This window comes from Labeo rohita, unplaced genomic scaffold (assembly GCF_022985175.1).
Source record: "Labeo rohita strain BAU-BD-2019 unplaced genomic scaffold, IGBB_LRoh.1.0 scaffold_1700, whole genome shotgun sequence".
In the NCBI taxonomy this organism is placed as follows: Eukaryota; Metazoa; Chordata; class Actinopteri; order Cypriniformes; family Cyprinidae; genus Labeo; species Labeo rohita.
Window position 1 is genome coordinate 1 of NW_026127891.1, and position 15485 is coordinate 15485.

A 15485-nucleotide genomic window follows, 5' to 3' on the forward strand; every position below is an offset into this window, starting at 1 on the left:
GTTAAAATGAATCATATTCAATCTGCTGAAAGGTTACTATAAATATATTTCCCTTCGGTATGTGCATTCTGAATAATAAATAAATACATCTCCCCACTAATCTGCCGCATTCTCATGGACAGCATTTTTCTTCATACCTGATGAATTTGTTTTTATATGGATTAACTTCAATTGCAATTTTTGGTTTTATTTGTAGTAGAACCATGGCTAATTTGTTTGTGTGCCTTGGTGCTCTTATTCTGAGCCCATACTGCTTATTCCATTGTTTAAAATGGCTAAATGAATGTGCGGTAACTGCCTTATTTAACAATGTTAAACCTTAAAATAATTTTCAACAGTAACATGCTGACAGTGCGACGATTGAATACTCATATTTTGGCATTAAACTACATACAGTGAAATGATGACAGAATATGACACAGAATAGTGACTAACATATTTAATACTGATAAATAAAGGTTCATTATGATCTTATTCAACAGATTTCACAAACTGCAGTGTCACGATTAGGTCACTATAGAGCACTGACACCCTGTGGTGAACAATCACGTATGATTACCAGTTACTGCTTTCTCAGATCGATTTATGTTGCATTAAAACTTCACGTTCCGTTGAGTTTGGAAAATTCTATACGCAATAATTATCAGAATATGTTTTCTCCCGTCTCCGAAAATTTGCGAATTGGAAATCATCCCGTAAAATCTCATTTTAATAGACGTTTAAGTCAACTACATGATTACAGCGCATTGAAAATACATAAAAATATGTAAAAATACATAAAGTACATAACCGGAAATAACTGAGCCCTACGATTTTAAAACGGAGGTATGTCACGAGGCTCAGTGCAAGTAGTCCATGGTCAATAATTAAGGGGTCTTTGTCTGGTTTTAGAATTAAACTGATAACAGCTTGTTTCATTGTTGCACTCATTTCTTTCTGTTCTAAACATTCTTTGTACATACTAAATAATGGATTTTCTATCAGATCCCAAAAAGCACAATAAAATTCAAGGGTTATCCCATCTGATCCAGGGGCTTTTCCTTTTTTCATAGAAAAAAGAGCTTTAGAAATCTCAGCTTTGGAAATATCATCCTCACAATGTTCTCTATAATTTGTTGAAATTGTTGGAACAAAAAACTCTTTGTAAAAATGTACTTATTTTTCCATTATCAGAATAGGAAGTATAAAGTTTTTTTCTTAAAAAGAATACACAAAAGATTCTATATCTAAAGATTATTAGAGATTCTTTCATTTATTTTCAAAGATGAAATAGAGTTTCTTGTGTAATTTCTTTTTTCTAAAGAAAAAAATAACTAGTATTCCTTTCCCCTTCCTCAAACCATTTGGCTCTTGATCTCACATAAGCACCTTTAGCTGGTTCTATATACAATTAATCTATTTCAAAATTGAGAAGATATAATTTAGACTTTTCTTCCTCTGACAAAGTATTTTGTTTAATTAAAGTATTAAGTTGATCTGTTAAGTTTATTTTCCATTAATTTACCTCTTCTCATAGCAATTATCCTGACTTTAAATTTAAATAGCTCCCACTTCTGAGTATAATTTAAATGATTATTTTCAAAAATATTAGCTAGCGATTTAACTTGTTCCACAAAATAACTATCAGAAAGGAGACTATTGTTAAATTTCCAGTATCCACGAATTGACTACACTTACACCCATCAAAAGAAATTTATATCAATTTGTGATCTGATAGAGGGGCACAAGCAATTTTTGCTTCTGAAACATAGTGAATTAAATCATGAGGAATCAACCAGTAATCTATTCTTGATTTTAAAGAAAAAGAGCTATTATTCCAAGTATAGTCACAACAATTAGGGTTCAAATATATCCATACGTCAGAAACTTGTAAATCGTCAGTTATAAAATAAAATAGATCTGAAATTCATGAACTGATATGTTTAGGCGGAAAGCGGTCAACAGAATCATCTGGAGCATTGTTGAAATCACCACTAATAATTACATATCCATCCTTGTATTTCTTTTTTAAATCTATTGTTGTATCACAAATCTTCTTAAACATTTCTAAATTGTGTGCTCTAACATTAAAACCATAGACACTGCAAAATTATTAAAGTGGAATTGTCCAGTTTAACAGTCAATATAATCCATCTTCCATTATCTAGATGAACAGTTTCCAAAACGTAGCATTTTGTAGTTTTTTTTAACTACTTTTGTAGTTCTGCATCGCAATACACACCACCTTCAGCTGCTTATTTTCTTGCTGCAATGTAACATTTTTTTTCTAGATTTAAAATCTTCTCATTGTGGGACGTGCTTTCTTGTAACAGCTCACTTACGGTGGTAGAAAGAGTGGTGATAGAAGAAGCATTATTTTCCAAGACTTTCTCCATGGACTCAACTCTCTGAAACGTACCGTCACATTTCGATGTGAGTTCAGCCACAGCATTAATGAGTGAATCGATTTTCTCATCAAAGTTCATCTTTACTTTCTCCTTTTTTCCCGGTGGACTTTTACTCGGAGTGCACGGAAGAGATGTAGCAAGTACTTCTATGTTCATGGAAACTTCATTTACCTTTTTACTCTCGTCAGTCGCTATGTCTGTATCTTTAACCTGCGCCTTATCTCTGTTTCTTTTCTTACCCATATGGGTCTGACAAGCCACACAACAGAAGAACTACTTCACTAATACTCAATAAAGTTTATCAGGGTTTTCAAAGGTCGTTTCATGTTAATCTCTTAATTGCCTGACGACACCGCTCAAAACGTGTCTGCATGGATGAACGCCATCTTGGCCCCCCCAGATCACAACAGATGCAAGAGAGCGGCGCCACCTTATGACGTCACATCACCAGACCAAAATAAAAGTCTTGTCATCACATTGCTGTCTATAAAAATGCTGTTTTAAATGCCAAGTTTCAAAGTTGATTTCTTGGTGAAATACATTTTTAAATACATGTTGTCCAATGATGTGTTGAAAATATTAAGAAGTACAAATGAAAATTGTGAGATTCTGACTAAAAGACAGAACTTTAGTGTTTATGTGTAGAAATCATCAGTATTAAAATGCAAACAGTGGGATTGTCAAGGAGAAATATATAATCTCAGTGCTACTTAAAGGGTTTATATTCACACACACACATATACATTTTCTATTATTTGAATGTTTTATATAAAATGATTGATTGTGGGTTGATAGTGTTCTGACACATGCTGTGTTTCGGCAGATTTTTTTTTAGTGGCTCTCAATAGATTGACAGAATCTGGAAAAGAGCAGCTTGTTTATGAAATAATAATAATGCACATACTTTACATGGTAAATAAAAAGCACTAAATGTAAAAAAAATAAATAAATAAATAAAAAATAAACATTTGGCCTAACGTACACTCAGTCTCACCCTCTCGACTATCTGCTATGGTTTCACCCTCACTTCCTCCCATTCTCATCACGTGATGTTAACAGTGTTACTGACACTCTCTGCTCCACTTTGTCTCCATCATCTTGTTTAGACACAGTCTGTCCCCTTCTCTTCCAGGCCAGCCCACAGCAAATGTGCTGTGATGTGGTAATTACTAATCATAATAAATAATAAAAACACATTTTGTTTGTAATGTGCATTTCTTACAAATCATTCTTATTCTGTTTATCATGTGTGATATGATAATGATGAAATCATAATGAAATAAATTAACACAATTAAAGTAAAATATAAGCAGCCTAGTATTAGTAACAATACAGAAAAATAAATTTATAAGAAATGAGTTCACATACACTTAAACCCTAAAACTGGGAAGCATATTTAAAAGTTCACTTGAAGTTGGGCATAATACAGTATGTGGCCTGATGTCAGTGGAAAGGACACAGACCAGAGTTCACACTGTTTGGCGGTGTTACGGATCTGGTCAGTGAGCTGCGGACCGCTCACCACCAGATATCGCTCTCACCTTATTCTCACACACGGAATCTTGCACTACACCTTGGACTACATTCCCCATTACTCAGCACGCTGATTTGGTCTACACCTGCGACCAATCAGTAGCGCTATAAAAGCCCCAGACTTTCATTCTGTTGTCATGGAGTATTGTAGTTTTCATTGTGTAGTAATCCTGTGTTTTCTAGTTTCTAAGTTTTCCTAGTTCCTAGTTCCTGTGTTTAGGATTCCTGCCTTGCCATCTCGTCTCGACTGTTTCGCCGCCTGCCCACTGGACTCTAGCTTGTTAATTTTATTATGCTTTTGTCTCGCCCCCTTTACGGATTACGTTCACCGCTGGATTGACCCACACCGGGTTTACAGACTATTGTTGTGCCTGGCCCTGCTATACCTGTTTGCTATGATTACATGTCGCTCTTGTTGTCATCTTGCAGATAGATCCTCAATATCTCGCTCCCTCTGTTACAATTTTAAACATTATGTGGCAGAGTGACACTATACAGTACACGGCCCAATTCTGTGGAGAGACAATCGGCCCACATACTGGGAAACTACCACAGTACGACTGTCATTATCTGAATCCTGCAGAACATGAAACTGAACTCACTGTCAATGCCATCCACATCTGGTATCTCTTTTGAATCTCTTTTGAAAGGACGCCTGATGTCACAAAGTCACCATTAATCAATGTAGATATGGGCATGGTGTCATGCTTTCCTCATGATTACATGTATCTTGTTCATCTTGGGCCTAATATCTGGATTTTCATTTGAGGATTATTTGGGTAAGATGAAAAGGATAATAAGAACCCTTCATCATCCACTAGCCAGTGTTATTTGGCGAATCTCAGAAATGGATCCTTTGACATGGACTGATAAAGCTTCACATGGAAAGAAAAGGTTACAAAAGGAGCAGAACCATGGCCCACTTCCACCCTCTATGGTGGATTTACTTCAGCTTTTTTGTGCAGCTTAATCAGTTTAGATGCAGCAGCAGTGGGTGAAACAAAGAGAGATTTTGGAGATCCATCCAAATCCATTCATAACTATGTTTTCAAACATTAAAACTGATGCACACTACAACACACACATCTTATACGTATTCAGAGAAATAAGTATCACTAGTGACAGCAATGTGTAGTGAAACATCTTACCCAAACTCAGCCGTTAATGGACAAATGAATGCATGCATGACAGTTCAATCTTTTCACATCATGTTTGGACTTAATGTGTTCGTAACATTGCCAAATGCATTCTGGTTATGGTTTGGAAAGTGAGAAATGCACCGGTAAATCTTTAGTGACACTCTTCTAACTTTGTTTTCTAACTAATCTAACCACTGTGAGAGAAATAATTACTGCATCAGTTAACTACTACAATCTGACTACTGTAGTGTAAACTCTGACATCCCTTTACTTTACTATGGTATTCCTGTAAACATCACTATCTGACCACAGTAAATGCTCACAAGACTCATCTTACATTATATTCAAAAGAATTATGGTGAGTGATTTCAGAAAAAGAAAGACCTTTATTAATTTGTGGAATTTGTTCTAAATATCCAAAAAAAATAATGTATTTGTGTGAAAATATGCTACAAGTGTGTGACTCTCATTGTATGAATTCACATGTTGATTATCAGATGTGCAAATTGTATCCATGACGTCACATAGTTTGATTGTGGTGTGTGAATGTGTTTTGAATCAGATTGACTGCAGTAAAACTGAGAGTGAATGAGTTTGTTGATTTGTGATTGACAGAACAGGATTTGTGCTCCTGCAGTGAAAAGTTTGACAAGATGAAACTCTTGTGTTTGTGAGACAGAAATAAATCTACACGTTTGCAGATCTGAAAAGATTTTTCTCAGTAAAGTTCAAAATGTAGTTCCAAACGTAGGCTTGGGAGGAGCCTAAACATTCAGTCCTATCAATCACCGCTACGAGCGTATATAAGCAGCAGTAGCTGCTCCGTCCAAGTGACAGTTCTTCCGGCATTCCAGCAAACCATTACTCCAGCCATTGCTTTTGCATAGGTGCAGCAACTTCAGCTGCTCAAAACGGTCTCCCAGAAATCCAAATCAAAACTTTAGGCCGTTCACATAGATATTGCAGATTTTTGTGATCAGTAATGATGGTGAATGGATGATTGGCTCCCTCCAACCAGTGACGCCACTCCTCCAGGGCCAATTTGATGGCGAGCAGTTCACGGTTTCCCACATCATAAATTTTGCTCCACCGGGGACAGCTTACGGGAGAAATAAGCACAGGGATGGAGGAGAGATGACTCACCGGCCGCTTGGGATAGTACCACTCTGACTCCGTTGGTGGACGCGTCAGCCTCTACAGTGAAGGGTCGCTCAGGGTCCGGGTGATGTAGCATTGGAGCGGTACTAAAGATGGATTTCAGCCGTTGGAATGCTTTGTGGGCCGCGGGCCTCCAAATGAGATGCTTGGGTTTACCCTGCAGGAGGGAGGTTAACGGGGCGGTGATGGAGCTGTAATCTTTGATGACTCTGCGGTAGAAGTTGGCGAATCCCAGGAAGCGCTGAAGTTCCTTGATACTGTTAGGTGGTGGCCAGTTCAAAATGGCATTGACTTTTTCCCCTGGTCCATTTGCACACGCTCTGCGCTGATGTTATATCCCAGGAACTGAACAGATGGTTGATGGAATTCACACTTTTCAAGCTTGAGGTATAGACTGTGTTCACTGAGTTTCTGAAGGACCTGCTGGACGTTCTGGCGATGTTCGGCCTGGTTCCGGGAGTAAATGAGAATATCGTCAATGTAGACCACCACAAACCGATGCAGGAACTCCCGGAACACCTCATTCATAAACATTTGGAAGACAGAGGGACTGATGGATAATCCGTACAGCATTACCTGATATTCACCTGATATTCATAGTGCCCAGTAGGTGTAATGAAGGCCGTCTTCCACTTGTTCGTGCACGAATACGAACATGGTTGTAAGCACTCCGCAGGTCCAGCTTCGTGAAGACTTGGGCTCCAAGAAGCTCTTCGAGGGCAGCAGGCACCAGGGATAGAGGATAGGGCTGTTGAACAATTTGAGAGTTAAACTGGCGATAATCAATGCAGGGCCGAAGACCTCCATCCTTTTTGCCCACGAAGAAGAAGCTTGAAGCGGCCGGCGAGGTGGATGGCTGGATAAATCCTTGTTTCAGAGCTTCTGCTAAATACTCCTCCATTGCCTGGCGCTCTGATATGGACAGGGGGTAGACCTTTCCCTTAGGTATTTGTGCACCCGGCAGCAGTTCGATGGCATAGTCCCATGGCCGGTGTGGTGGTAAATGAGTGGCTGCTTGCTTCCTGAAAACATCCTGGAATGCCATGTACTCAGCTGGTATTTCGGGAACAATCTCTGGCTCTGGGATTTCAACCTGGGTGGATAATAGATGAATCGGGACAGTAGATGGTCTTGGGAGGTTGGTAAGGCATTGATGATAGCAGAAATCGCTCCAGTGGGTGATGTCGCACGGGTCCCAGCTGAGTTCAGGGAGATGTTGTTGAAGCCATGGTCTTCCCAGGATGATACTCACGATGGAATTCTCCAGTACCTGGAACCGAATGCTTTCAACATGGAACAGACCAACTTGAAGTTTAATGAAGGGTGATGAGTGATGAATCTTCCCACGTCCAAGTGGTTTTCCCTGGATGGTTTTGATGGCATACTCTTGAAAATGGCATTGGCGTGAAAGTTGCAGTTGACTTAGGCATTCTTGTGAGATGAAGTTACCAGATGACCCGGAGTCAACCAGAGCAGAAACAGACATGAGCGTTCAGCAGTATGAAGAACTACGGGTAATAAGGTGAGCTGAGCTGGTTCAATATCAGATGTGATGGTACTCACCACTGGATGTGGGGGTCGAACTGGGCAGTTGCGGATGAGATGACCTTGCTGACCACAGTATAGACATAATCCAAGTGTAATATGCCGGTTTCATTCAGTGCGGTAGAGGTGCGTTGAATCCACTTGCATTGGTTCTGGTACTGGGAAGTAGCAGCCACTGAAGCAGACTGAGGAGCAGTTACAGGAGGCTGGCAGGCGGCTAGTCGCTGGGATACACAGGTGGTACATTGTAGAAATGCCTCCAACCTGATGGAATTGTCATACAATGCCATGGCAGCACGGATGTCAGCATTGAGACCTTGACAATAGGCGCCGAGGAGTGGGATCTCATTCCAGCCACTAGCTGCCGCCAGCGTGTGAAAACGGAGTGCGTAATCATTCACTGAAAAAGAAAGTCCCTTGTTGTAGCTGTGCAAAAATCTGTAGCTGTGCAAAAAACTTCAGAAAAATGTTCAGTAAATTGTTCAAACGAATTAATTATGGGATTCCTGGCATTCCATATGGCTTTTGCCCATTGAAGGGCCTTACCGGTAAGCAGAGAAATCAGAAATGCGACTTTAGCATTCTCAGAGGGAAATAGTTGTGGTTCCATCTGGATAAACAGGTTGACTTGCAGGAGGAAACCGCTACACTCAGCCGCTTTGCCCGCAAAAGATACGGGCATGGCCATGGGACTACCTGAGGCAGATGGCGGTGGAGATGGAGGCTGCAATGCCACTTTGAAGGCATTCACCAATTCCTTGAGGGGATCTGTGGTCTGAGTTGCCTCGGTGCTCATTGTCGGTGTTGGTCTGGTCTTCTGTCACACTTTGCTAAGGGAAGAGACCAGAATCAGCGGTAAGCAGTAAAACTGTGATGTTTATTAACAATAATTGAAAACACAGGATGCAAGGCGTAATTGTGGTTCAAATAGCTTATCTGACTGTCCTTGGAAAGTTGGGTTGTTAGCAGACCACTGAGAAGAGCAGCGAGGCTGAAGCACACACAGGAGAGTCCTTGAGCAGGTAACATAGGTCTGGGAGAAACGCAGGGGTACTGAACGGTAGACCAGACAATGATTGACTGAGCTGGAGTGTCTTTTATAGGGCGTGGTAAGTGGCTGCAGGTGTGCGCAATCAGAACTCTGGTGACGTTGAACGAGTGAGCGGTGCTGTGGTAAAGGGAGGTGGCTGTGGTGAACGCCTGACAAATAGCTTTGCTAAATACTATTTAAATGATAACAAATCCATAAAAATTGTAGTTGTAAGTAAAAAAAAAAAAAGAATCTGTATTTAAATTCTCATTATTATTATTTTTATTATTAATGAATATTAAGTTTTTACTTATATTATTATTGCAATTACAACAGCTTTATTTTATTATCATCTGATTAAATAATATTTTGGCTTTTACTGAGAAATCTATTGAAGAAATCTATTGACTTTGTTAAAGAAAATATTGAAGTAATATTATTGCATTAAGTTTTGTTTTTGTAATTTGAATAATCAAATTATAATTAATATTATTGATAATTCTGTTATGATTATTATTATTATTATTATTTTATTATAATATTTATTATAATTTACATTATAAAAATAGACAAAACAGTTTTATTTTATTATAAAAATGCTGACTTTTTATGATAAGATTATTGTAATGTTCAATTTTTTTTTTACTTATATAAAATTAATATTTATTGTTTTATTATTAATAAATGCATTATTACATACATTCATACATACTGTTTATTTAAGAGCACAGGAGTATTATAATCATAACATATTTTTATTGATTTGTTATAATTGCAATAATTGAATCTGAAATAATTAAAATTAATAAAAAGTGTTGATACAAATGTCAGCTGAAGTAATGTTTGCATTATATATATAATATAATACTTGTTCATATCAATTCAATATACAAAAAGTAAATAAAAACTGTAAATCAAAATAGGATTTTTGTCTATGAATGTACTGTGATTAAAACATGAAAATATTTGAAAATATATTCTGACAGCTTCTTTCACTCATTAAAAAAATCTTATAATCATTTAATACAGCTTTACTGTTATTTTATTAAATGTTATGTTTAATGTCATTTTATAATGTCAGAAACCCATTTCAGTCTTGTGAGGAATCAACTACATTCATCATACAAACATCAATTAAAATTTAATTAAAAAACATCAATTAAAAACATCAAATAAAAATGTTGATTTTTCATTGTGTTTTATTATTTCTGTACAAAAAAATAGAGAAATTAATTACATGTTCTTCATCAATCATGATTGTGACATTTTTATACTTTGTAATAAAATAAATGATTGATGAGACAACAATAAAAACAAATATACACACACTGATGTTACTGTCTATTTGGTGATTTCTGACACATTTATTCTGTTATTTGAGTGACAGAAGTTGAGCTGCAGTATTAATGTCATGAAGAGACTCAATAACATCTCACTCTTACTGATTCATCATCAGCTCAAAGCATTATGTGTAGAATCTCAGTGTAGAATTAGTCTATTCTAATTCATCAACACAGTTTCACTGATGATCCATAATAAACATTAAACCCAGGATAGAGTGGCTGAGTGAATGTGGTCTGTTCTGTGTGGATGAGACTCATTGTGTTTCTGGAGACGCTGTAGAAGGACAGAGTTCCTGCACTCACATCCACATACACTCCTATTCTACTGATATAATGATCATACACTCCTACTCTATGACTGATGGACTTCAAAGAGAGATCATGTATGTTATTGTGTATGAATGAGTAACTGTCAGGAGAGCAGATCAAACTCCAGGACTGATCATTAGATCCAAACACACACTCATCACCGTCTCCCTTCCTGCTGATGCTCTTATATGACACTGATATACACACAAAATAATCTCCACTGCACTCAATCTCCCAGTAACAGCGTCCACACACACTCTCTCTACACAACACCTGAGAAAACACATCAAATCTGTCTGGATGATCAGGATACGACTGATTCTCTCTCACACGTGTCACGTTTCTGTTGTCCTCAGACAGAATGAGTTCATTGTGTGCTGTGTTTGGATCCAGTGTGAGAAAAAAAACCCCTGAACACAAGAACAGACACATTTATAACACAACAACAATCACTACGGCTGTGTGTGTGTGTGTGTGCACCTGGTATTTATCACGTTATGGGGACCAAATGTCCCCACAAGGATAGTAATACCAGTAAATTTTGACCTTGTGGGGACATTTGTGAGGTCCCCATGAGAAAACAGGCTTATAAATCATGCACAATGAGTTTTTTTGAGAAAGTAAAAGTGTGCACAGTCTCCTGTGAGGGCTAGGTTTAGGGATAGGGTAGGTGTAGGGCGATAGAAAATACGGTTTGTACAGTATAAAAACCATTACGCCTATGGAATGTCCCCATAAAACATGTAAACCCAACGTGTGTGTGTGTGTGTGTGTGTGTGTGTGTGTGTGTGTGTGTGTGTTTGTAGACATACATTTCTTTAGTCCTGCTGTAATCCTGGATTCTCCTCCATGATCCACACTAGAAAACACACACACACACACATTCAGACAGTCAATCAACTGTTGCTATGCAGTTGCTAATGTACTCAGGGTGGTTACTAGGGAGTTGCCATGTAGTTGCCAAGGTACTTGGGTGGTTGCTATGCAGTTGCTAAGACACTCAATGTGGTTTCTGGGGTGTTACTATGTATTGTCTAGGATGTTCTGGGTGGTTTCTAGAGTGTTTCTATGCATAGGCGGAGTTTAGGGGGGGCTGGGGGGAGGGGGGGCACTGCCCCCCCAGACGAGAGCCAATCATGATTTTGTCTGAGCTATGAAAAATCAAATAATTCATATTTTTTTCATTTTATTTATATTATCTTATTATTTTAGTGGGTAGAATAAGTACGTTTCGGTTAAATTCAATTTAAGCCACATATCCTTGCGAGTCGCGACTCATGATTCTCAACTTGTCTTGATAGAGAGGACTCTCTTTTCGTTATTTTCCCGCTTTTGCAAGTTAACTGTTTGGCTACATCAAAAACAAGTTTCTCAGTTATGAGGAAAGTAGGAAACTGGCTCCGAACTACAATGGCACATATCATCAATTTCCCTTGTTTCACTCACTTTCCTTCGCTTTTAAACAGCTTGTAAATGCGCAGTGCACATTTTACTTTCACTTTTAAATTAGCGGCAATTCGGCGTAAATTGCTTGAATCCCATTCAAGCAACAACAAAATACAACGTTAAACTCATTAGTTATGGAACTTTTATTAACAAAATGAATAAAAATAGCTTACACCATGCTATATGCTTAATATAAAATAACAAACAACTTAGGCTATAGGCCTACATAAATTTTAAATAACCTAGTATACAAAACTGAAAATCGGTAAACACCGTGGAACCAAATAAATAGCTATAAGAAACGTAGAACGTTTATTAGCAAAACGAATAAGAAAAAAAATTACACAAAGTAAAAATCAGCAAACACTGTACAACCAAATAAATAAGAAAGGAATGTTCAAAAAAGTTGGAAAACCACCATAGATAAACGGCAAAAGTCAACAGGTTTTCAAAATAAAAAATTTCACCAAAACTTTCACCATCGTCTTGTCTGTTTCGCCTGACCTCACTCTTCTTGTCGGTCAGCTCGTCACTCTGCAGGCTGTAAAATAAAATCTGATCTGCAATGCGATGCGACTGTCGTTCAGCACTCCGCACAGTTTTATTTGTAGTGTCTGTTCTCCACTGAACTAAATCATATTTTATTACTATAAACAAAATAAATAAATAAATAAATAAAAACGTTGGTGGTGGTCGGTGCCGTGGCAGGTAAGTAATGTAACCGGTGTAAATACATGACTATAGAACAGGCCTATAAAAAAAAAAAAATAAATAAATAATACAAATCTGCTGCTGGCTCGTCTGCCAGTGGGTGCCCCCCCATGCATAAAAGTCAAACTCCGCCTCTGTTTCTATGTAGTTGCTAAGGTGGTTACTAGGCTGTTACTATATGGTTGCTAAGTTACTTGCTGTGTGGTTGATAATACGTTCTGGGTAGTTGCTATATGGTTGCTAGGGTAATTGGCGTGGTGGCTAGGCTGTTGCTATGTGGTTGCCAAGGTACACAAGGTGGTTGCTAGGGTACATGGTGTGGTTGCTAGTAGGGCTGTGTATCTGGATACGAGACTGCAGTGAATTTGAGCAGAATTGAGTGAAACAGCTGTTTATTACACACTGAATACTGTAGATCATCGATAACTACAGACAGTTGAGCTCATATATTCATAAAATCATCTTCACATTGCTGGTAGGTAATCACTGCACAAATAATAACACAATCTGTACTTTAAAGAAGTGTTGTAAACTAATGTGCTGTCTTCACTGTAGTTCACACATTCACATAGAAACTTCAGAGCTGACCTGCAAATTTTACCAATAAAATATTTTAACTGCTGAAGAGCTGCATGATCTTTTTTGCAAGGAGTCTGTAACATCATTATTTAAATCAATTAAAGTTACAGCTGCACTGATAAATGATAAACACAGCAAAAATGGAAGTAATTCACACAGTCTCTCTCTCATAAATGAACACTTGATGAATGACAGTTTTCTGAGAATAGATTATAAAGTGTTGATCACTAAACTGTGAGTTTATGGTGTTTTCAGAAAGCAGTGCTTTTATCTACAGTAGAGCGAGAGCACGTTCACATGGTTGCCAGGTTGACCAAAATAAGTAACACATTAGTAACAGCAGATATTTCAATATTACAAATGTGAAGCTCTGTTTCAGTGATTACGTGTCTTTATATCAGGCAACATCAGTTGTGTTCCTCTGTGAACCCAGATTCAACTTTGTAGTAGCCTATAATATACTCTATTCACTGTTTTTCTGTTTTATGTATTCAAATTAAGTTCAGTTCACTGTGGATACAGAAAAAGCAGCATCCATACCATTATCAAGTAATACACTGTCATATGTACTGAACACAGTCCTAGTGTCTAGGGTCTTGCTATGCTGTTGTAAAAAATAAATATAATTAAATAAATTGTTGTTAAAAATTATTACAATTTAAAATAAGTCAGAATGATTTAAAAAATAAATCAGAATTATTTCTAAAGGATCATGTGACTGAAGACAATGAAGACTGAAGTAATAAAGGATGATAAAAAACAACAGCTTTGCATCAGAGGAATAATTTTATTTATAAAGTATTTAAAATAGAAACTTATTTTATACTGCGATTATATTTCATTATATTACTGTTTTATCTTTATTTTTAATTAAATAAATGCAACCTTGATGAGGAACTTAAAAAAAAACATTAGAATCTTTCTGATCCCAAAATGTATAAAGTGCATATATATATATATACAGGTCCTTTTCAAAAAATTAGCATATTGTGATAAAGTTCATTATTTTCTGTAATGTACTGATAAACATTAGACTTTCATATATTTTAGATTCATTACACACAACTGAAGTAGTTTCAAGCCTTTTATTGTTTTAATATTGATGATTTTGGCATACAGCTCATGAAAACCCAAAATTCCTATCTCAAAAAATTAGCATATGTCATCTGACCAATAAAAGAAAAGTGTTTTTAATACAAAAAAAAGGTCAACCTTCAAATAATTTGGAGGCCCAGGATGCTTTGATAGCGGCCTTAAGCTCATCCAGAGTGTTGGGTCTTGCGTCTCTCAACTTTCTCTTCACAATATCCCACAGATTCTCTATGGGGTTCAGGTCAGGAGAGTTGGCAGGCCAATTGAGCACAGTAATACCATGGTCAGTAAACCATTTACCAGTGGTTTTGGCACTGTGAGCAGGTGCCAGGTCGTGCTGAAAAATGAAATCTTCATCTCCATAAAGCTTTTCAGCAGATGGAAGCATGAAGTGCTCCAAAATCTCCTGATAGCTAGCTGCATTGACCGCAGCTGACATGGCACCCCAGACCATCACTGACTGTGGGTACTTGACACTGGACTTCAGGCATTTTGGCATTTCCCTCTCCCCAGTCTTCCTCCAGACTCTGGCACCTTGATTTCCGAATGACATGCAAAATTTGTTTTCATCCGAAAAAAGTACTTTGGACCACTGAGCAACAGTCCAGTGCTGCTTCTCTGTAGCCCAGGTCAGGCGCTTCTGCCGCTGTTTCTGGTTCAAAAGTGGCTTGACCTGGGGAATGCGGCACCTGTAGCCCATTTCCTGCACACGCCTGTACACGGTGGCTCTGGATGTTTCTACTCCAGACTCAGTCCACTGCTTCCGCAGGTCCCCCAAGGTCTGGAATCGGTCCTTCTCCACAATCTTCCTCAGGGTCCGGTCACCTCTTCTCGTTGTGCAGCGTTTTCTGCCACACTTTTTCCTTCCCACAGACTTCCCACTGAGGTGCCTTGATACAGCACTCTGGGAACAGCCTATTCGTTCAGAAATTTCTTTCTGTGTCTTACCCTCTTGCTTGAGGGTGTCAGTGATGGCCTTCTGGACAGCAGTCAGGTCGGCAGTCTTACCCATGATTGTGGTTTTGAGTAATGAACCAGGCTGGGAGTTTTTAAAAGCCTCAGGAATCTTTTTGCAGGTGTTTAGAGTTAATTAGTTGATTCAGATGATTAGGTTAATAGCTTGTTTAGAGAACCTTTTCATGATATGCTAATTTTTTTGAGATAGGAATTTTGGGTTTTCATGAGCTGTATGCCAAAATCATCAATATTAAAA

The 15485-nt window shown here is 37.9% G+C and overlaps 1 long non-coding RNA gene across 1 annotated transcript; it reads right to left on the reverse strand.

The window, feature by feature from the left end:
• Positions 1 to 9973: 9973 nt before the first annotated feature.
• LOC127158775 (uncharacterized) lies at positions 9974 to 12814 on the reverse strand. The gene is made up of 2 exons (XR_007826268.1): positions 11257 to 12814; positions 9974 to 10854 (listed from the first exon to the last, which is right to left on the reverse strand). It is a non-coding gene; the product is annotated as an uncharacterized LOC127158775 (long non-coding RNA).
• Positions 12815 to 15485: the final 2671 nt, after the last annotated feature.